Below are 23,186 nucleotides of genomic sequence, written 5' to 3'. Positions count from 1 at the left end.
AAAAGTTGTTCAGACGTCGAGGGCTAAATCTGTTTCCGATGATAAAAACCCAACTGTTTCCACCGGAAAACATTTCAGGGGATCACTTGCAACACTTTGCCAACATTTTTGAGGGAATTGCAGAACGTCAGATTTTTAGCAGAAATTGTGACCCCGCAGCTTAGGGATTTTTTCAAAAAAAGTTGTTCAGACGTCGAGGGCTAATTCTGTTTCCGATGATAAAAACCCATCTGTTTCCACCGAAAAACATTTCAGGGGATCACTTGCAACACTTTGCCAACATTTTTGAGTGAATTGCAGAGCGTCAGATTTTTAGCAGAAATTGTGACCGCGCGGCTTAGGGATTTTTTCAAAAAAAGTTGTTCAGACGTCATGGGCTAATTCTGTTTCCAATGATAAAAACCCATCTGTTTCCACCGAAAAACATTTCAGGGGATCACTTGCAACGGTTTGCCAACATTTTTGAGTGAATTGCAGAACGTCAGATTTTTAGCAGAAATTGTGACCGCGCGGCTTAGGGATTTTTTCAAAAAAAGTTGTTCAGACGTCGAGGGATAATTCTGTTTCCGATGAAAAAAACCCATCTGTTTCCACCGAACAACCTTTCAGGGGATCGTTTGCAACAGTTTGGGACCATTTTTGAATGAATTGCAGAACGTCAGATTTTTAGCAGAAATTGTGACCGTGCGGCTTAGGGATTTTTTCAAAAAAAGTTGTTCAGACGTCGAGGGCTAATTCTGTTTCCGATTATAAAAACCCATCTGTTTCCACCAAACAACATTTCAGGGGATCACTTGCAACAGTTTGCCAACATTTTTGAGGGAATTGCAGAACGTCAGATTTTTAGCAGAAATTGTGACCGCGCGCCTTAGGGATTTTTTCAAAAAAAGTTGTTCAGACGTCATGGGCTAATTCTGTTTCCAATGATAAAAACCCATCTGTTTCCACCGAAAAACATTTCAGGGGATCACTTGCAACGGTTTGCCAACATTTTTGAGTGAATTGCAGAACGTCAGATTTTTAGCAGAAATTGTGACCGCGCGGCTTAGGGATTTTTTCAAAAAAAGTTGTTCAGACGTCGAGGGATAATTCTGTTTCCGATGAAAAAAACCCATCTGTTTCCACCGAACAACCTTTCAGGGGATCGTTTGCAACAGTTTGGGACCATTTTTGAATGAATTGCAGAACGTCAGATTTTTAGCAGAAATTGTGACCGTGCGGCTTAGGCATTTTTTCAAAAAAAGTTGTTCAGACGTCGAGGGCTAATTCTGTTTCCGATGATAAAAACCCATCTGTTTCCACCGAAAAACCTTTCAGGGGATCGTTTGCAACAGTTTGGGACCATTTTTGAGGGAATTGCAGAACGTCAGATTTTTAGCAGAAATTGTGACCGCGCGGCTTAGCGATTTTTTTCAAAAAAAGTTGTTCAGACGTCGAGGGCTAATTCTGTTTCCGATGATAAAAACCCATCTGTTTCCACCGAAAAACACTTCAGGGGATCACTTGCAACAGTTTGCCAACATTTTTGAGTGAATTGCAGAACGTCAGATTTTTAGCAGAAATTGTGACCGCGCGGCTTAGGGATTTTTTTCAAAAAAAGTTGTTCAGACGTCGAGGGCTAAATCTGTTTCCGATGATAAAAACCCAACTGTTTCCACCGGAAAACATTTCAGGGGATCACTTGCAACACTTTGCCAACATTTTTGAGGGAATTGCAGAACGTCAGATTTTTAGCAGAAATTGTGACCCCGCAGCTTAGGGATTTTTTCAAAAAAAGTTGTTCAGACGTCGAGGGCTAATTCTGTTTCCGATGATAAAAACCCATCTGTTTCCACCGAAAAACATTTCAGGGGATCACTTGCAACACTTTGCCAACATTTTTGAGTGAATTGCAGAGCGTCAGATTTTTAGCAGAAATTGTGACCGCGCGGCTTAGGGATTTTTTCAAAAAAAGTTGTTCAGACGTCATGGGCTAATTCTGTTTCCAATGATAAAAACCCATCTGTTTCCACCGAAAAACATTTCAGGGGATCACTTGCAACGGTTTGCCAACATTTTTGAGTGAATTGCAGAACGTCAGATTTTTAGCAGAAATTGTGACCGCGCGGCTTAGGGATTTTTTCAAAAAAAGTTGTTCAGACGTCGAGGGATAATTCTGTTTCCGATGAAAAAAACCCATCTGTTTCCACCGAACAACCTTTCAGGGGATCGTTTGCAACAGTTTGGGACCATTTTTGAATGAATTGCAGAACGTCAGATTTTTAGCAGAAATTGTGACCGCGCGGCTTAGGATTTTTTCAAAAAAAGTTGTTCAGACGTCGAGGGCAAATTCTGTTTCCGATGATAAAAACCCATCTGTTTCCACCAAACAACATTTCAGGGGATCACTTGCAACAGTTTGCCAACATTTTTGAGGGAATTGCAGAACGTCAGATTTTTAGCAGAAATTGTGACCGCGCGCCTTAGGGATTTTTTCAAAAAAAGTTGTTCAGACGTCATGGGCTAATTCTGTTTCCAATGATAAAAACCCATCTGTTTCCACCGAAAAACATTTCAGGGGATCACTTGCAACGGTTTGCCAACATTTTTGAGTGAATTGCAGAACGTCAGATTTTTAGCAGAAATTGTGACCGCGCGGCTTAGGGATTTTTTCAAAAAAAGTTGTTCAGACGTCGAGGGATAATTCTGTTTCCGATGAAAAAAACCCATCTGTTTCCACCGAACAACCTTTCAGGGGATCGTTTGCAACAGTTTGGGACCATTTTTGAATGAATTGCAGAACGTCAGATTTTTAGCAGAAATTGTGACCGTGCGGCTTAGGCATTTTTTCAAAAAAAGTTGTTCAGACGTCGAGGGCTCATTCTGTTTCCGATGATAAAAACCCATCTGTTTCCACCGAAAAACCTTTCAGGGGATCGTTTGCAACAGTTTGGCACCATTTTTGAGTGAATTGCAGAACGTCAGATTTTTAGCAGAAATTGTGACCGCGCGGCTTAGCGATTTTTTTCAAAAAAAGTTGTTCAGACGTCGAAGGCTAATTCTGTTTCCGATGATAAAAACCCATCTGTTTCCACCGAAAAACATTTCAGGGGATCATTTGCAACAGATTGCCAACGTTTTTGAGGGAATTGCAGAACGTCAGATTTTTAGCAGAAATTGTGACCGCGCGGCTTAGGGATTTTTTCAAAAAAAGTTGTTCAGACGTCGAGGGCTAATTCTATTTCCGATTATAAAAACCCATCTGTTTCCACCGAAAAACATTTCAGGGGATCACTTGCAACGGTTTGCCAACATTTTTGAGTGAATTGCAGAACGTCAGATTTTTAGCAGAAATTGTGACCGCGCGGCTTAGGGATTTTTTCAAAAAAAGTTGTTCAGACGTCGAAGGACAATTCTGTTTCCGATGATAAAAACGCATCTGTTTCCACCGAAAAACATTTCAGGGGATCACTTGCAACAGTTTGCCAACATATTTGAGTGAATTGCAGAACGTCAGATTTTTAGCAGAAATTGTGACCGCGCGGCTTTGGGATTTTTTCAAAAAAAGTTGTTCAGACGTCGAGGGCTAATTCTGTTTCCGATGATAAAAACCCATCTGTTTCCACTGAAAAACCTTTCAGGGGATCGTTTGCAACAGTTTGGCACCATTTTTGAGTGAATTGCAGAACGTCAGATTTTTAGCAGAAATTGTGACCGCGCGGCTTAGGGATTTTTTCAAAAAAAGTTGTTCAGACGTCGAGGGCTAATTCTGTTTCCGATGATAAAAACCCACCTGTTTCCACTGAAAAACCTTTCAGGGGATCGTTTGCAACAGTTTGGCACCATTTTTGAGTGAATTGCAGAACGTCAGATTTTTAGCAGAAATTGTGACCGCGCGGCTTAGGGATATTTTCAAAAAAAGTTGTTCAGACTTTGAGGGCTAATTCTGTTTCCGATGATAAAAACCCATCTGTTTCCACCGAAAAACATTTCAGGGGATCACTTGCAACAGTTTGCCAACATTTTTGAGGGAATTGCAGAACGTCTGATTTTTAGCAGAAATTGTGACCGCGCGGCTTAGGGATTTTTCAAAAAAAGTTGTTCAGACGTCGGGGGCTACTTTTGTTTCCGATGATAAAAAGCCAACTGTTTCCACCGAAAAACATTTCAGGGGATCACTTGCAACACTTTGCCAACATTTTTGAGTGAATTGCAGAACGTCAGATTTTTAGCAGAAATTGTGACCGCGCGGCTTAGGGATTTTTTCAAAAAAAGTTGTTCAGACGTCATGGGCTAATTCTGTTTCCAATGATAAAAACCCATCTGTTTCCACCGAAAAACATTTCAGGGGATCACTTGCAACGGTTTGCCAACATTTTTGAGTGAATTGCAGAACGTCATATTTTTAGCAGAAATTGTGACCGCGCGGCTTAGGGATTTTTTCAAAAAAAGTTGTTCAGACGTCGAGGGATAATTCTGTTTCCGATGAAAAAAACCCATCTGTTTCCACCGAACAACCTTTCAGGGGATCGTTTGCAACAGTTTGGGACCATTTTTGAATGAATTGCAGAACGTCAGATTTTTAGCAGAAATTGTGACCGTGCGGCTTAGGGATTTTTTCAAAAAAAGTTGTTCAGACGTCGAGGGCTAATTCTGTTTCCGATGATAAAAACCCATCTGTTTCCACCGAAAAACCTTTCAGGGGATCGTTTGCAACAGTTTGGGACCATTTTTGAATGAATTGCAGAAGGTCAGATTTTTAGCAGAAATTGTGACCGCGCGGCTTAGGGATTTTTTCAAAAAAAGTTGTTCAGACTTCGAGGGCTAATTCTGTTTCCGATGATAAAAACCCATCTGTTTCCACCGAAAAACATTTCAGGGGATCATTTGCAACAGTTTGCCAACATTTTTGAGGGAATTGCAGAACGTCAGATTTTTAGCAGAAATTGTGACCGCGCGGCTTAGGGATTTTTTCAAAAAAAGTTGTTCAGACGTCGAGGGCTAATTCTGTTTCCGATGATAAAAACCCATCTGTTTCCACCGAAAAACATTTCAGGCCATCACTTGCAACACTTTGCCAACATTTTTGAGTGAATTGCAGAACGTCAGATTTTTAGCAGAAATTGTGACCGCGCGGCTTAGGGATTTTTTCAAAAAAAGTTGTTCAGACGTCGAGGGCTAATTCTGTTTCCGATGATAAAAACCCATCTGTTTCCACCGAAAAACATTTCAGGGGATCACTTGCAACAGTTTGCCAACATTTTTGAGGGAATTGCAGAACGTCAGATTTTTAGCAGAAATTGTGACCGCGCGGCTTAGGGATTTTTCAAAAAAAGTTGTTCAGACGTCGAGGGCTACTTTTGTTTCCGATGATAAAAACCCAACTGTTTCCACCGAAAAACATTTCAGGGGATCACTTGCAACGGTTTTCCAACATTTTTGAGTGAATTGCAGAACGTCATATTTTTAGCAGAAATTGTGACCGCGAGGCTTAGGGATTTTTTCAAAAAAAGTTGTTCAGACGTCGAGGGCTAATTCTGTTTCCGATGATAAAAACCCATCTGTTTCCACCGAAAAACATTTCAGGGGATCACTTGCAACAGTTTGACAACATTTTTGAGTGAATTGCAGAACGTCAGATTTTTAGCAGAAATTGTGACCGCGCGGCTTAGGGATTTTTTCAAAAAAAGTTGTCCAGACGTCGAGGGCTAATTCTGTTTCCGATGATAAAAACCCATCTGTTTCCACCGAAAAACCTTTCAGGGGATCGTTTGCAACAGTTTGGCACCATTTTTGAGTGAATTGCAGAACGTCAGATTTTTAGCAGAAATTGTGACCGCGCAGCTTAGGGATTTTTTTCAAAAAAAGTTGTTCAGACGTCGAGGGCTAATTCTGTTTCCGATGATAAAAACCCATCTGTTTCCACCGAAAAACACTTCAGGGGATCACTTGCAACAGTTTGCCAACATTTTTGAGTGAATTGCAGAACGTCAGATTTTTAGCAGAAATTGTGACCGCGCGGCTTAGGGATTTTTTTCAAAAAAAGTTGTTCAGACGTCGAGGGCTAATTCTGTTTCCGATGATAAAAACCCATCTGTTTCCACCGAAAAACCTTTCAGGGGATCACTTGCAACAGTTTGGGACCATTTTTGAATGAATTGCAGAAGGTCAGATTTTTAGCAGAAATTGTGACCGCGCGGCTTAGGGATTTTTTCAAAAAAAGTTGTTCAGACTTCGAGGGCTAATTCTGTTTCCGATGATAAAAACCCATCTGTTTCCACCGAAAAACATTTCAGGGGATCATTTGCAACAGTTTGCCAACATTTTTGAGGGAATTGCAGAACGTCAGATTTTTAGCAGAAATTGTGACCGCGCGGCTTAGGGATTTTTTCAAAAAAAGTTGTTCAGACGTCGAGGGCTAATTCTGTTTCCGATGATAAAAACCCATCTGTTTCCACCGAAAAACATTTCAGGCCATCACTTGCAACACTTTGCCAACATTTTTGAGTGAATTGCAGAACGTCAGATTTTTAGCAGAAATTGTGACCGCGCGGCTTAGGGATTTTTTCAAAAAAAGTTGTTCAGACGTCGAGGGCTAATTCTGTTTCCGATGATAAAAACCCATCTGTTTCCACCGAAAAACATTTCAGGGGATCACTTGCAACAGTTTGCCAACATTTTTGAGGGAATTGCAGAACGTCAGATTTTTAGCAGAAATTGTGACCGCGCGGCTTAGGGATTTTTCAAAAAAAGTTGTTCAGACGTCGAGGGCTACTTTTGTTTCCGATGATAAAAACCCAACTGTTTCCACCGAAAAACATTTCAGGGGATCACTTGCAACGGTTTTCCAACATTTTTGAGTGAATTGCAGAACGTCATATTTTTAGCAGAAATTGTGACCGCGCGGCTTAGGGATTTTTTCAAAAAAAGTTGTTCAGACGTCGAGGGCTAATTCTGTTTCCGATGATAAAAACCCATCTGTTTCCACCGAAAAACATTTCAGGGGATCACTTGCAACAGTTTGACAACATTTTTGAGTGAATTGCAGAACGTCAGATTTTTAGCAGAAATTGTGACCGCGCGGCTTAGGCATTTTTTCAAAAAAAGTTGTCCAGACGTCGAGGGCTAATTCTGTTTCCGATGATAAAAACCCATCTGTTTCCACCGAAAAACCTTTCAGGGGATCGTTTGCAACAGTTTGGCACCATTTTTGAGTGAATTGCAGAACGTCAGATTTTTAGCAGAAATTGTGACCGCGCAGCTTAGGGATTTTTTTCAAAAAAAGTTGTTCAGACGTCGAGGGCTAATTCTGTTTCCGATGATAAAAACCCATCTGTTTCCACCGAAAAACACTTCAGGGGATCACTTGCAACAGTTTGCCAACATTTTTGAGTGAATTGCAGAACGTCAGATTTTTAGCAGAAATTGTTATCGCGCGGCTTAGGGATTTTTTTCAAAAAAAGTTGTTCAGACGTCGAGGGCTAATTCTGTTTCCGATGATAAAAACCCATCTGTTTCCACCGAAAAACCTTTCAGGGGATCACTTGCAACAGTTTGCCAACATTTTTGAGTGAATTGCAGAACGTCAGATTTTTAGCAGAAATTGTGACCGCACGGCTTAGGGATTTTTTTCAAAAAAAGTTGTTCAGACGTCGAGGGCTAATTCTGTTTCCGATGATAAAAACCCATCTGTTTCCACCGAAAAACATTTCAGGGGATCACTTGCAACAGTTTGCCAACATTTTCGAGGGAATTGCAGAACGTCAGATTTTTAGCAGAAATTGTGACCGCGCGGCTTAGGGATTTTTCAAAAAAAGTTGTTCAGACGTCAAGGGCTACTTTTGTTTCCGATGATAAAAACCAAACTGTTTCCACCGAAAAACCTTTCAGGGGATCACTTGCAACGGTTTTCCAACATTTTTGAGTGAATTGCAGAACGTCATATTTTTAGCAGAAATTGTGACCGCGCGGCTTAGGGATTTTTTTCAAAAAAAGTTGTTCAGACGTCGAGGGCTAATTCTGTTTCCGATGATAAAAACCCATCTGTTTCCACCGAAAAACACTTCAGGGGATCACTTGCAACAGTTTGCCAACATTTTTGAGTGAATTGCAGAACGTAAGATTTTTAGCAGAAATTGTGACCGCGCGGCTTAGGGATTTTTTTCAAAAAAAGTTGTTCAGACGTCGAGGGCTAATTCTGTTTCCGATGATAAAAACCCATCTGTTTCCACCGAAAAACCTTTCAGGGGATCGTTTGCAACAGTTTGGGACCATTTTTGAATGAATTGCAGAAGGTCAGATTTTTAGCAGAAATTGTGACCGCGCGGCTTAGGGATTTTTTCAAAAAAAGTTGTTCAGACGTCGAGGGCTAATTCTGTTTCCGATGATAAAAACCCATCTGTTTCCACCGAAAAACATTTCAGGGGATCATTTGCAACAGTTTGCCAACATTTTTGAGGGAATTGCAGAACGTCAGATTTTTAGCAGAAATTGTGACCGCGCGGCTTAGGGATTTTTTCAAAAAAAGTTGTTCAGACGTCGAGGGCTAATTCTGTTTCCGATGATAAAAACCCATATGTTTTCACCGAAAAACATTTCAGGCGATCACTTGCAACACTTTGCCAACATTTTTGAGTGAATTGCAGAACGTCAGATTTTTAGCAGAAATTGTGACCGCACGGCTTAGGGATTTTTTCAAAAAAAGTTGTTCAGACGTCGAGGGCTAATTCTGTTTCCGCTGATAAAAACCCATCTGTTTCCACCGAAAAACATTTCAGGGGATCACTTGCAACAGTTTGCCAACATTTTTGAGGGAATTGCAGAACGTCAGATTTTTAGCAGAAATTGTGACCGCGCGGCTTAGGGATTTTTCAAAAAAAGTTGTTCAGACGTCGAGGGCTACTTTTGTTTCCGATGATAAAAACCCAACTGTTTCCACCGAAAAACATTTCAGGGGATCACTTGCAACGGTTTTCCAACATTTTTGAGTGAATTGCAGAACGTCATATTTTTAGCAGAAATTGTGACCGCGCGGCTTAGGGATTTTTTCAAAAAAAGTTGTTCAGACGTCGAGGGCTAATTCTGTTTCCGATGATAAAAACCCATCTGTTTCCACCGAAAAACATCTCAGGGGATCACTTGCAACACTTTGCCAACATTTTTGAGGGAATTGCAGAACGTCAGATTTTTAGCAGAAATTGTGACCGCGCGGCTTAGGGATTTTTTCAAAAAAAGTTGTTCAGACGTCGAGGGCTAATTCTGTTTCCGATGATAAAAACCCATCTGTTTCCACCGAAAAACATTTCAGGCGATCACTTGCAACACTTTGCCAACATTTTTGAGTGAATTGCAGAACGTCAGATTTTTAGCAGAAATTGTGACCGCACGGCTTAGGGATTTTTTCAAAAAAAGTTGTTCAGACGTCGAGGGCTAATTCTGTTTCCGCTGATAAAAACCCATCTGTTTCCACCGAAAAACATTTCAGGGGATCACTTGCAACAGTTTGCCAACATTTTTGAGGGAATTGCAGAACGTCAGATTTTTAGCAGAAATTGTGACCGCGCGGCTTAGGGATTTTTCAAAAAAAGTTGTTCAGACGTCGAGGGCTACTTTTGTTTCCGATGATAAAAACCCAACTGTTTCCACCGAAAAACATTTCAGGGGATCACTTGCAACGGTTTTCCAACATTTCTGAGTGAATTGCAGAACGTCATATTTTTAGCAGAAATTGTGACCGCGCGGCTTAGGGATTTTTTCAAAAAAAGTTGTTCAGACGTCGAGGGCTAATTCTGTTTCCGATGATAAAAACCCATCTGTTTCCACCGAAAAACATCTCAGGGGATCACTTGCAACAGTTTGCCAACATTTTTGAGGGAATTGCAGAACGTCAGATTTTTAGCAGAAATTGTGACCGCGCGGCTTAGGGATTTTTCAAAAAAAGTTGTTCAGACGTCGAGGGCTACTTTTGTTTCCGATGATAAAAACCCATCTGTTTCCACCGAAAAACCTTTCAGGGGATCACTTGCAACGGTTTGACAACATTTTTGAGTGAATTGCAGAACGTCAGATTTTTAGCAGAAATTGTGACCGCGCGGCTTAGGGATTTTTTCAAAAAAAGTTGTTCAGACGTCGAGGGCTAATTCTGTTTCCGATGATAAAAACCCATCTGTTTCCACCGAAAAACATTTCAGGGGATCACTTGCAACAGTTTGCCAACATTTCTGAGGGAATTGCAGAACGTCAGATTTTTAGCAGAAATTGTGACCGCGCGGCTTAGGGATTTTTCAAAAAAAGTTGTTCAGACGTCGAGGGCTACTTTTGTTTCCGATGATAAAAACCCAACTGTTTCCACCGAAAAACATTTCAGGGGATCACTTGCAACGGTTTTCCAACATTTTTGAGTGAATTGCAGAACGTCAGATTTTTAGCAGAAATTGTGACCGCGCGGCTTAGGGATTTTTTTCAAAAAAAGTTGTTCAGACGTCGAGGGCTAATTCTGTTTCCGATGATAAAAACCCATCTGTTTCCACCGAAAAACACTTCAGGGGATCACTTGCAACAGTTTGCCAACATTTTTGAGTGAATTGCAGAACGTCAGATTTTTAGCAGAAATTGTGACCGCGCGGCTTAGGGATTTTATTCAAAAAAAGTTGTTCAGACGTCGAGGGCTAATTCTGTTTCCGATGATAAAAACCCATCTGTTTCCACCGAAAAACATTTCAGGGGATCACTTGCAACAGTTTGCCAACATTTTTGAGGGAATTGCAGAACGTCAGATTTTTAGCAGAAATTGTGACCGCGCGGCTTAGGGATTTTTCAAAAAAAGTTGTTCAGACGTCGAGGGCTACTTTTGTTTCCGATGATAAAAACCCAACTGTTTCCACCGAAAAACATTTCAGGGGATCACTTGCAACGGTTTTCCAACATTTTTGAGTGAATTGCAGAACGTCATATTTTTAGCAGAAATTGTGACCGCGCGGCTTAGGGATTTTTTCAAAAAAAGTTGTTCAGACGTCGAGGGCTAATTCTGTTTCCGATGATAAAAACCCATCTGTTTCCACCGAAAAACATTTCAGGGGATCACTTGCAACAGTTTGCCAACATTTTTGAGGGAATTGCAGAACGTCAGATTTTTAGCAGAAATTGTGACCGCGCGGCTTAGGGATTTTTCAAAAAAAGTTGTTCAGACGTCGAGGGCTACTTTTGTTTCCGATGATAAAAACCCAACTGTTTCCACCGAAAAACATTTCAGGGGATCACTTGCAACGGTTTTCCAACATTTTTGAGGGAATTGCAGAACGTCAGATTTTTAGCAGAAATTGTGACCGCGCTGCTTAGGGATTTTTCAAAAAAAGTTGTTCAGACGTCGAGGGCTAATTCTGTTTCCGATGATAAAAACCCATCTGTTTCCACCGAAAAACCTTTCAGGGGATCACTTGCAACGGTTTGACAACATTTTTGAGTGAATTGCAGAACGTCAGATTTTTAGCAGAAATTGTGACCGCGCAGCTTAGGGATTTTTTCAAAAAAAGTTGTTCAGACGTCGAGGGCTAATTCTGTTTCCGATGATAAAAACCCATCTGTTTCCACCGAAAAACATTTCAGGGGATCACTTGCAACAGTTTGCCAACATTTTTGAGAGAATTGCAGAACGTCAGATTTTTAGCAGAAATTGTGACCGCGCGGCTTAGGGATTTTTCAAAAAAAGTTGTTCAGACGTCGAGGGCTACTTTTGTTTCCGATGATAAAAACCCAACTGTTTCCACCGAAAAACACTTCAGGGGATCACTTGCAACAGTTTGCCAACATTTTTGAGTGAATTGCAGAACGTCAGATTTTTAGCAGAAATTGTGACCGCGCGGCTTAGGGATTTTTTTCAAAAAAAGTTGTTCAGACGTCGAGGGCTAATTCTGTTTCCGATGATAAAAACCCATCTGTTTCCACCGAAAAACCTTTCAGGGGATCACTTGCAACAGTTTGACAACATTTTTGAGTGAATTGCAGAACGTCAGATTTTTAGCAGAAATTGTGACCGCACGGCTTAGGGATTTTTTCAAAAAAAGTTGTTCAGACGTCGAGGGCTAATTCTGTTTCCGATGATAAAAACCCATCTGTTTCCACCGAAAAACATTTCAGGGGATCACTTGCAACAGTTTGCCAACATTTTTGAGGGAATTGCAGAACGTCAGATTTTTAGCAGAAATTGTGACCGCGCGGCTTAGGGATTTTTCAAAAAAAGTTGTTCAGACGTCGAGGGCTACTTTTGTTTCCGATGATAAAAACCCAACTGTTTCCACCGAAAAACATTTCAGGGGATCACTTGCAACGGTTTTCCAACATTTTTGAGTGAATTGCAGAAAGTCATATTTTTAGCAGAAATTGTGACCGCGCGGCTTAGGGATTTTTTCAAAAAAAGTTGTTCAGACGTCGAGGGCTAATTCTGTTTCCGATGATAAAAACCCATCTGTTTCCACCGAAAAACATTTCAGGGGATCACTTGCAACAGTTTGCCAACATTTTTGAGGGAATTGCAGAACGTCAGATTTTTAGCAGAAATTGTGACCGCGCGGCTTAGGGATTTTTCAAAAAAAGTTGTTCAGACGTCGAGGGCTACTTTTGTTTCCGATGATAAAAACCCAACTGTTTCCACCGAAAAACACTTCAGGGGATCACTTGCAACAGTTTGCCAACATTTTTGAGTGAATTGCAGAACGTCAGATTTTTAGCAGAAATTGTGACCGCGCGGCTTAGGGATTTTATTCAAAAAAAGTTGTTCAGACGTCGAGGGCTCATTCTGTTTCCGATGATAAAAACCCAACTGTTTCCACCGAAAAACATTTCAGGGGATCACTTGCAACAGTTTGCCAACATTTTTGAGGGAATTGCAGAACGTCAGATTTTTAGCAGAAATTGTGACCGCGCGGCTTAGGGATTTTTCAAAAAAAGTTGTTCAGACGTCGAGGGCTACTTTTGTTTCCGATGATAAAAACCCAACTGTTTCCACCGAAAAACATTTCAGGGGATCACTTGCAACGGTTTTCCAACATTTTTGAGTGAATTGCAGAACGTCATATTTTTAGCAGAAATTGTGACCGCGCGGCTTAGGGATTTTTTCAAAAAAAGTTGTTCAGACGTCGAGGGCTAATTCTGTTTCCGATGATAAAAACCCATCTGTTTCCACCGAAAAACATTTCAGGGGATCACTTGCAACAGTTTGCCAACATTTTTGAGGGAATTGCAGAACGTCAGATTTTTAGCAGAAATTGTGACCGCGCGGCTTAGGGATTTTTCAAAAAAAGTTGTTCAGACGTCGAGGGCTACTTTTGTTTCCGATGATAAAAACCCAACTGTTTCCACCGAAAAACATTTCAGGGGATCACTTGCAACGGTTTTCCAACATTTTTGAGGGAATTGCAGAACGTCAGATTTTTAGCAGAAATTGTGACCGCGCTGCTTAGGGATTTTTCAAAAAAAGTTGTTCAGACGTCGAGGGCTAATTCTGTTTCCGATGATAAAAACCCATCTGTTTCCACCGAAAAACATTTCAGGGGATCACTTGCAACGGTTTGACAACATTTTTGAGTGAATTGCAGAACGTCAGATTTTTAGCAGAAATTGTGACCGCGCAGCTTAGGGATTTTTTCAAAAAAAGTTGTTCAGACGTCGAGGGCTAATTCTGTTTCCGATGATAAAAACCCATCTGTTTCCACCGAAAAACATTTCAGGGGATCACTTGCAACAGTTTGCCAACATTTTTGAGGGAATTGCAGAACGTCAGATTTTTAGCAGAAATTGTGACCGCGCGGCTTAGGGATTTTTCAAAAAAAGTTGTTCAGACGTCGAGGGCTACTTTTGTTTCCGATGATAAAAACCCAACTGTTTCCACCGAAAAACATTTCAGGGGATCACTTGCAACGGTTTTCCAACATTTTTGAGTGAATTGCAGAAAGTCATATTTTTAGCAGAAATTGTGACCGCGCGGCTTAGGGATTTTTTCAAAAAAAGTTGTTCAGACGTCGAGGGCTAATTCTGTTTCCGATGATAAAAACCCATCTGTTTCCACCGAAAAACATTTCAGGGGATCACTTGCAACAGTTTGCCAACATTTTTGAGGGAATTGCAGAACGTCAGATTTTTAGCAGAAATTGTGACCGCGCGGCTTAGGGATTTTTCAAAAAAAGTTGTTCAGACGTCGAGGGCTACTTTTGTTTCCGATGATAAAAACCCAACTGTTTCCACCGAAAAACATTTCAGGGGATCACTTGCAACGGTTTTCCAACATTTTTGAGTGAATTGCAGAAAGTCATATTTTTAGCAGAAATTGTGACCGCGCGGCTTAGGGATTTTTTCAAAAAAAGTTGTTCAGACGTCGAGGGCTAATTCTGTTTCCGATTATAAAAACCCATCTGTTTCCACCGAAAAACATTTCAGGGGATCACTTGCAACAGTTTGCCAACATTTTTGAGGGAATTGCAGAACGTCAGATTTTTAGCAGAAATTGTGACCGCGCGGCTTAGGGATTTTTCAAAAAAAGTTGTTCAGACGTCGAGGGCTACTTTTGTTTCCGATGATAAAAACCCAACTGTTTCCACCGAAAAACATTTCAGGGGATCACTTGCAACGGTTTTCCAACATTTTTGAGGGAATTGCAGAACGTCAGATTTTTAGCAGAAATTGTGACCGCACGGCTTAGGGATTTTTTCAAAAAAAGTTGTTCAGACGTCGAGGGCTAATTCTGTTTCCGATGATAAAAACCCATCTGTTTCCACCGAAAAACATTTCAGGGGATCACTTGCAACAGTTTGCCAACATTTTTGAGGGAATTGCAGAACGTCAGATTTTTAGCAGAAATTGTGACCGCGCGGCTTAGGGATTTTTCAAAAAAAGTTGTTCAGACGTCGAGGGCTACTTTTGTTTCCGATGATAAAAACCCAACTGTATCCACCGAAAAACATTTCAGGGGATCACTTGCAACGGTTTTCCAACATTTTTGAGTGAATTGCAGAACGTCAGATTTTTAGCAGAAATTGTGACCGCGCGGCTTAGGGATTTTTTTCAAAAAAAGTTGTTCAGACGTCGAGGGCTAATTCTGTTTCCGGTGATAAAAACCCATCTGTTTCCACCGAAAAACACTTCAGGGGATCACTTGCAACAGTTTGCCAAGATTTTTGAGTGAATTGCAGAACGTCAGATTTTTAGCAGAAATTGTGACCGCGCGGCTTAGGGATTTTTTTCAAAAAAAGTTGTTCAGACGTCGAGGGCTACTTTTGTTTCCGATGATAAAAACCCAACTGTTTCCACCGAAAAACATTTCAGGGGATCACTTGCAACGGTTTTCCAACATTTTTGAGGGAATTGCAGAACGTCAGATTTTTAGCAGAAATTGTGACCGCGCGGCTTAGGGATTTTTCAAAAAAAGTTGTTCAGACGTCGAGGGCTACTTTTGTTTCCGATGATAAAAACCCAACTGTTTCCACCGAAAAACATTTCAGGGGATCACTTGCAACGGTTTTCCAACATTTTTGAGTGAATTGCAGAACGTCATATTTTTAACAGAAATTGTGACCGCGCGGCTTAGGGATTTTTTCAAAAAAAGTTGTTCAGACGTCGAGGGCTAATTCTGTTTCCGATGATAAAAACCCATCTGTTTCCACCGAAAAACATTTCAGGGGATCACTTGCAACAGTTTGCCAACATTTTTGAGGGAATTGCAGAACGTCAGATTTTTAGCAGAAATTGTGACCGCGCAGCTTAGGGATTTTTCAAAAAAAGTTGTTCAGACGTCGAGGGCTACTTTTGTTTCCGATGATAAAAACCCAACTGTTTCCACCGAAAAACATTTCAGGGGATCACTTGCAACGGTTTTCCAACATTTTTGAGTGAATTGCAGAACGTCATATTTTTAGCAGAAATTGTGACCGCGCGGCTTAGGGATTTTTTCAAAAAAAGTTGTCCAGACGTCAAGGGCTAATTCTGTTTCCGATGATAAAAACCCATCTGCTTCCACCGAAAAACCTTTCAGGGGATCGTTTGCAACAGTTTGGCACCATTTTTGAGTGAATTGCAGAACGTCAGATTTTTAGCAGAAATTGTGACCGCGCGGCTTAGGGATTTTTTTCAAAAAAAGTTGTTCAGACGTCGAGGGCTAATTCTGTTTCCGATGATAAAAACCCATCTGTTTCCACCGAAAAACACTTCAGGGGATCACTTGCAACAGTTTGCCAACATTTTTGAGTGAATTGCAGAACGTCAGATTTTTAGCAGAAATTGTGACCGCGCGGCTTAGGGATTTTTTTCAAAAAAAGTTGTTCAGACGTCAAGGGCTAATTCTGTTTCCGATGATAAAAACCCATCTGTTTCCACCGAAAAACCTTTCAGGGGATCATTTGCAACAGTTTGGGACCATTTTTGAATGAATTGCAGAACGTCAGATTTTTAGCTGAAATTGTGACCGCGCGTCTTAGGGATTTTTTCAAAAAAAGTTGTTCAGATTTCGAGGGCTAATTCTGTTTCTGATGATAAAAACCCATCTGCTTCCACCGAAAAACCTTTCAGGGGATCGTTTGCAACAGTTTGGCACCATTTTTGAATGAATTGCAGAACGTCAGATTTTTAGCAGAAATTGTGACCGCGCGTCTTAGGGATTTTTTCAAAAAAAGTTGTTCAGACTTCGAGGGCTAATTCTGTTTCCGATGATAAAAACCCATCTGCTTCCACCGAAAAACCTTTCAGGGGATCGTTTGCAACAGTTTGGCACCATTTTTGAGTGAATTGCAGAACATCAGATTTTTAGCAGAAATTGTGACCGCGCGGCTTAGGGATTTTTTTCAAAAAAAGTTGTCCAGACGTCGAGGGCTAATTCTGTTTCCGATGATAAAAACCCAACTGTTTCCACCGAAAAACATTTCAGGGGATGTCGGAGCCTGCCGTTACAAATGGTGCTTTTTAGGCATAAAATAAAGACACTGAGGCCAACAATATTTCCATGGATGGAGGGCAGCTAAATTCAGACTTCTTCCCCTTCCTCCAGTCCGTTTATTCCTATAGCCCTTTGTTCCTCTCCAGCCGCATGGCTGCATTCCAATGTCTCACGTTACCTACATCCGGTCAAGCTTTAACCCACCCACAAACGATGTTACACTGCCCAGAAGGGGGGGGACATAACTCCATATGAGGTCATGCATTCCAATACATTGTAAAACTCAGAGTGCTGGTCAGCCGAGGTCAGGGGGCACCCTGCAATATTACAAGCCTCTGCCGTGGCTATCTGACTCCCACATGCCCTCTTTCTTTATTTAATTAATCAGTACCAATACGGTTATATCGAGTGCGATAGACGTCTCATGTGAGACCGGAAGCGGGCCGCGGACTGGAGAACCATGCAGTACATATAGAAATTATAGAAAGAATTCATTGTATACAGCAACACAAAATAATGCAAATAACTACTATAATGATCACTAAAATCAATAAATGTCGAAGTCAACTTCCATCCGGAAGCCAAGAATATAAGAATTCTGATTCCAAGCTGCATGGTAGCTTTTCTAGTTTATTAGCCATGCACTGGTGTCACTTAGATAGCACTGAGATTGGTCATTTTATGTTCCTGTAAGAGAACAAGAGCTATTAAACATGAATTTCAATGTATATTGACAGTTTGGATATATGCCCCATGATTCTTTCCCCTCCTTAATTTGAAAATAAATGGGTGCAGGCTCATGGAGGGTCAAGTATACTGGGGGCCAAAAAGTTTGCTTAGGGGATATAATATTTGTAAATTGAAAAGATCCATTGACAGGCACGCCATGAAGCATTATGCCTGAATGACTGGCAAAGGGCGGCATGTGCATACATAACCAACATTTAGAAGCATGCAATAAACTGGTAAACTTAATCATATCTTGTACAAAAATATTATTCCTCCATATCTTATGATAATTTTCTCCCCTAAAAGTCTTATTCAACAATGCTGTTCTTATAGTTCGAGAGTGGCTGAGCCGTGGATACTGCCAGCCAGAGTAGGATTCAGGTGACAGCTGCTTGCCAGCCGATAAGGTGAAATATGGTGGCTGCAACTGGATTGTGTCGTCTGCTTCACTTCCTTGTATAATGATGCAGCAAAGGATGGCAAGGCAAATGGTTAGGAAGGCACTTCTGTAGTTGAAGGGACTCGCCATGGCCGCACGCATCGAGCTGGAACCCACAAAGGCTTGTCCTCGACGTCCACTGCCGCGTACCCTCGTCCCCACGTGATCAGCGGGACAGGTCCATGCCACGCGGGATCAGGCAAGCGTCGGTACACCACCAAGGGGCGGGGGAGTGCCTCCTCCTTCCTAAAATGCAATTCCGCGGGAGTATGGGTCCTATTATGTGGATATAAAAGATGGTTAAGTACAAAAAGAACTTGGTGAACAGCCAAAGGGATATCTGCTGTTGGTATGCTTCGGCCGCCAAGCTGTTTAAGCAATAGTGTTTTGAACGTCAGGTGTGCTCTTTCCACTATAGCTTGACCTGTGGAGTTAAAGGGTATGCCATGAGTTAATTTCACATTCCACAACATACAAAATTCCGAAAATGTTTTAGAAATATATGCTGGACCATTATCAGTTTTGATACGCGCAGGTTTACCCATGACTGAGAAACAGCGGATAGTGTGCTGAATGACATGCCGAGCTGTTTCCCCCCTCATGGGCGTAGCCCATATGAATCCAGAGTGGGTGTCCACCGTGAGGTGAACCTTGGAGAGTGGAGCCAACACAGGTGTGTGTGTGACATCCATCTGCCAACACGCCAATGCAGACGTGCCCCTAGGATTGACAGCATCAAAAGGAATGGCCAGCTGAGATTTAGAACAAGAAGCACATTGGGAAACTATATCCCTTGCTTGGGCCAAAGGAATAGAAAAATGCTTTGCCAATGCTTTCGCAGGAAGGTGAAAGGTGTTATGACCTAGTATAGGATCAGAAAAGAGAGAAAAGGCAGAAATGTTCTTCAGTGCTGCATCTGCTCTTGCATTGCCCTCTGCTAAATACCCTGGGTGCGATGTGTGGGAGCGAAGATGTGCAACATAATAAGACAACTCTCTGTGCTGAAGTAAGGCCTGCGGGGTAAGAAACAAGGAAAACAAGTCAGAATCCAAGGAAGGAGTTATATAAGATATTGGTAAAATAGCAAAAAGGTGATATACATACTGAGTATCCACAATAAGATTGAAAGGTTGAGTAGGAAAGGATTGAAAGGCAAGAATCACAGCCGCTAGCTCGGCTCGCTGGGCAGAGGACTGCGGAGGGGTAAATAACATTTCCATTTTCCTCCCTCCTCCCATGTCACCACCCCCCTACTTTTCGTTCCATCCGTGAAGAGGGTCAATGCAGAGGGGAGAGGTGTGAGAGACAAGGAGGTAGCCAAAACATAGGTGACCTGTGCCAGAAATGTCAAACGGTCATCCTTTGGAGGGTTAAAAATGATGACACCTATAAAATCGGCCAAAGCAATTTGCACGGCAGCATTTGTGATCAATAAATGCTGCTGTTCAGTCTGTGAAAAAGGCAAATAAATCGATGCAACATCAAAACCGCTCAAAGCTATTGCTCGTGAACGTCCTTTGATAACAATGTCTGATGTGGATTCAATTACTGAATAAATGTTCTTCGGAGGGGTATGAGGTAAATGTAACCATTCTATAATGCAGATAGTCTTCTTCTTGTCCGTCTGAGCATATAAAATTCCTGTTGGCAACAATGGTGTAGCAAATACGGCCAGGTGCAGCTCGTGTGCAGAGGCCTCTGTGATCCTGTCCACGAGAACAGATCGCAGGTGCTGATTAACAGTTTGTAATGCAGTGATCATTGCCGAAGTGACCTGGATTACATCTGCTGGATCCTTGTGTCCTGCGAGCGCTGAAAACAATGGTGATAATGTGCTGGTAGGTAATGCAAGGAAGGAGCGAGCCCAATTCAAATGCCCAAGAAGTTGTTGTAATTGCACAAGCTTCATGTTTGAAGGGATAGTCAGTTGGGGAACAATAGGCAGCGCTGCTTGTGCAGAGACTTTATGTCCCAAGTAGGTGGCAGGCAACGTCAATTGAATTTTTTCCGGCGCTATACAGAGTCCCGCTTCCGCTAATGTGGCAGAAAGTTCTTGAAAAATGCCAGGCGGGAGTTCCTTAGCAGCGATTAAAATGTCATCCATGAAATGATAGCACAAAAGCTCTGGGTAGCGCCTGCGGAAAGGTTTCAATGCTTCACTCACAAAATGTTGACAAAGTGTAGGGGAGTTCCGCATGCCTTGAGGCAGGACAACCCACTGATATCTCTGGGTGGGTTGAGAATTGTTATATACTGGCAATGTAAAAGCAAACCGTTCCCTGTCTGCTGGATCCAGTGGGATAGAAAAAAAACAGTCCCTTAAATCAAGTACAGCCAACTGATATTCTCGTGGGAGCATATTTGGATTAGGCATGCCAGGTTGTAAAGTTCCCATTGGCTGTATCTGTTGATTAATTCTCCGCATATCCTGTAAAAGATGCCATTTGCCTGATTTTTTCTTAATAACGAAAATTGGGGAGTTCCAAGGAGATGAGGACGGTTCAATGTGGCCAAGGGTCAATTGTTCAGAAATAAGCTGGGCCGCCGCTGCTAATTTTTCTTTTGGTAGAGGCCATTGTTCCACCCATACTGGGGTAGAGGTGATCCATCGTAACGGCAGTGCGGTGCGTGGAAGTGCAGGGGCGGCCCTTAGAATAAATTTGACTCCAATTTGGTGTCTGCAATAGCCAAAATATCGCGCCCCCATAAGGAGACTGGAATGTCCATTATTAATGGATAGAGGGTGATCTGCACCCCGCTATCGCTTTGGATGAGTATTGGGTGGAGACTGCGCCGTGCCTGTGATTCACCTCCCACACCAATAACTTGTGAGGCTGGACAGGTGGGCCAACTGGATGGCCAAGCAGATTTTGCCACGACTGTTACATCCGCCCCTGTGTCCAGAACTCCCACAATGCGTCGACCTCCCACTGTCAGAGACACAGAAGGGCGCGAGGCTGTAATGTTCATGGCTGCTGCAATTAAGGGCAGTTGTTCGGATGGGGGGAAAATAATAATCTTCGCCACTGAAGTATTTGATTGTATTCTGCATGGACGATCCGCATATAGCGTGATCTCAGGGAAATTCACATATGGTCCGTGTGTTAGCATCGGTACCGCATGAATTCCTGTTGCTTGTGCAGATAATAAAGGCAATACAAGACAAGTGGCATGATTGTCTAACCCTGCTTCAGTGAGAACATGAGTCTTTAAAGGGCAGAAAGGCAAATGGAATTCCACGTCCTGAGTCAGGCGAAGTTGTGGTGCTGTTTCTCTGGACTCTGGGGGGTCCCCTATTGATTTGTCTGGGCCCGGGGTGGGCCCTGCTGCCAGTTTCCCTGCTGTTGTCCTTGCTGATTTTGGGCAGTGTGCTGACCCTGCTGTTGGTTTTGAGGAAGCGATCTGCATTGATTGGCCCAATGAAAGCCTTTTCTGCAGATTGGACATTTGGTAGAAGGACGCTTAGGCTGTTGCGTGGATCTACATTGCGCCTTAAAGTGTCCTGGTTTGCCACACTGGAAACAAGTTTTATCGATGGCTACAGGCTGGTTTTTATTTAGCGCTGCTGCCAGCAAATGGGCCTTATGAGTGGCTGTACCAACAGACTGACAAATGCGAAGCATGGCTGCTGTGTCTGTGGCAGGATTGTGTATTATCGGTCTTAAAGCAACCTTACAATCCTCATTAGCATTTTCATAGGCCAATTGTTTGATAATAATTTGTTTGGCTTCAGGATTTTCAATTTGGCGACTCACTGCTGTAATCAGCCTGTCCATAAAGGAAGAATATGATTCTCTAGGTTCTTGTCTGATTGAACCCCACCTCGACTGGATACTGGTGGGTTCCGGGATTTTTCTCATTGCTTGTTGAGCAGCAAGAGCAGTATCCCTCAATAAAATCTGCAGCAGTGTGGCTTGTACTGAAGCCTGAGCAAAGGGCCCACGCCCCATCATAGCATCCATCACATCTGCGAGGGTAATATTAGGATTATTCCCTCTTGCTTGTTGCAGTAAAGCAGGAGCATAACCACGACAGGCGATTTCCCATTCATGAGCAAATAATACACCAGCTGATGGAGGTAAAACTGTACGTGCCAAAAGCTTGATGTCATCTGGCACCAACAGCTGGGCTAATGTGGCTTCCAAAAGCGCCTGTGTGAATGGTGCTTGAAGTCCATTTGTCCTGACTGACAATTGGAGCTCTTTCAAAATTTTAAAGTCAAAAGGTTGGTGCTGGGCTTGAGTTCCTGCTGGAGCACCAGCAGGGGGCACAATAACAGGGAATGCCATAGTATCCTGAATTAAGGAACAGGCAAGGACTGCACGTTGAAAAGAGGTAGCTGGGTCTGCCTCTGAAAGATTAGGACTATTGCCAGCCAGACCATGGTATTTTTGCAGGATTGGGTCCTCTGGTGAGGAACTGTAGTCCGGAGGCTTGGGGTCTGGACTTTCTGCTGGCAGGGCAAGGATTGGAACAAACTCTAACACAGCAGGCTGAATTAAAGAAGCTGAAGGTTGTGTTGGCAATGCAGCCAGGGAGATATTTTTTGGTGATAAAGAACCCATAGCGTAATGAACCTTGCACCATGCATTTAAAATCCGAGTACTGATGCTGGGGAGCTCATGAAAATGTTCACCAATCTTGTCCCAAAGTTTCAGTTCCCAAGTCCCATTTGCAATTACACCCAAGTCCCAGGGAGAATGTTCATCAATGGCCAGAATGAGCTGTATCAAATCACCCTCTGGAACTTCCAATTTGTTGGAGGAGAGGAGAAATTTTAAGTCTTTTAAAAATTTCTGTTGGGGAGTAGTCAAAGAGCTGCCCATTTTTCAAAAATCAATATAATAGAAGAGAAGAGAAGGGATCGGACTCACCGGGATCTTTTTAAGATGATTAGCGCTTGCAATCCTTGCCGGACGTAGTGAGCCGATGATAACCACTGCTTGGATCAAAAATCCTCTCACAGTTTCTTTTAAAATCCTCTTAGTCTGCCTCAGACTGTTTTCTTCAAGTTTGCCTCTTTTCTTTAAGTTGCCTCACACTTTTAAATTTGCCTCACACGGGGCACCACTTGTCGGAGCCTGCCGTTACAAATGGTGCTTTTTAGGCATAAAATAAAGA

At 42.2% G+C, this 23,186-nt stretch overlaps 1 long non-coding RNA gene across 1 annotated transcript; it reads left to right on the top strand.

Annotated features, from left to right (window-relative positions):
• The first annotated feature begins 21,056 nt into the window (after nt 1-21,056).
• Nucleotides 21,057-22,902, top strand: LOC308579539. The gene is made up of 2 exons (XR_014004529.1): nt 21,057-22,218; nt 22,291-22,902. It is a non-coding gene; the product is annotated as an uncharacterized lncRNA (long non-coding RNA).
• The last annotated feature ends 284 nt before the right edge of the window (nt 22,903-23,186 follow it).

This window comes from Podarcis bocagei (assembly GCF_964188305.1).
Source record: "Podarcis bocagei genome assembly, contig: HAP1_SCAFFOLD_153, whole genome shotgun sequence".
In the NCBI taxonomy this organism is placed as follows: domain Eukaryota; kingdom Metazoa; phylum Chordata; class Lepidosauria; order Squamata; family Lacertidae; genus Podarcis; species Podarcis bocagei.
This window is presented reverse-complemented; position numbering and strand designations above follow the sequence as displayed.